Source organism: Ornithorhynchus anatinus, chromosome X1 (genome assembly GCF_004115215.2).
Source record: "Ornithorhynchus anatinus isolate Pmale09 chromosome X1, mOrnAna1.pri.v4, whole genome shotgun sequence".
Taxonomy (NCBI): domain Eukaryota; kingdom Metazoa; phylum Chordata; class Mammalia; order Monotremata; family Ornithorhynchidae; genus Ornithorhynchus; species Ornithorhynchus anatinus.
The window spans coordinates 62,349,252-62,349,989 of NC_041749.1; the positions used below are offsets into that span (position 1 = coordinate 62,349,252).

General features: G+C 47.2%; 1 non-coding gene across 1 annotated transcript; it reads left to right on the forward strand.

The window, feature by feature from the left end:
- Positions 1-211: 211 nt before the first annotated feature.
- LOC114807122 lies at positions 212-349 on the forward strand. The gene has a single exon (XR_003755175.1). It is a non-coding gene; the product is annotated as a small nucleolar RNA SNORA7 (small nucleolar RNA).
- Positions 350-738: the final 389 nt, after the last annotated feature.

Below are 738 nucleotides of genomic sequence, written 5' to 3' on the forward strand. Positions count from 1 at the left end.
GCCTCAGTAGGGCTCCTACAAGGGGGATACAGTTGGCTCTGGATCTCGGTGTGGGCAGGGAATGTGTCTGTTTATCGCTATATTGTACTCTCCCAATAACTTAGTACAGTGCTCTGCACATAGTAAGCACTCAATAAATATGACTGAATGAATGAATCTGCTCACTTCTACAACAGAAACACACAAAAACTGTGAAGTATACGCCAGAGGGCCTCTCTCAGGGTCACACCTGGAGAGTTTCCAGTACTCTACCAGTCTTGGCTATGGGAGGGAAAGTCAAGCAGAGGCCTACCCATTCCATTCTTAGCTTGGCCAGTGGCTAGCGAGTGGAAGGCAATCTGCTACAAGTCAAAACTCACCCATGCTGGGCAGCAGCGGCATGGGAGAGAGTCGAGGGCTGAGATTCAAGTTTACAGAGTCTCAAGTGGCAGAGCTGACATTAAAACCCAAGTCCATCTGACTCCCAGGCCCATACTCTAGCTACTAGGCCATGCTGCTTTTCAGTAGCCTGTTGTTGGGTAGGGATTGTCTGTTGCCAAATTGTACTTTCCAAGTGCTTAGTACAGTGCTCTGCACATATTGTCTGTTGCCAAATTGTACTTTCCAAGTGCTTAGTACAGTGCTCTGCACACAGTAAGCGCTCATTAAATATGACTGAATGAATAGTATTTATTGAGCACTTACTGTGTGCAGAACATTGACCTGCCTCTCCCCATTCCAGTCCATACTTCACTCTGC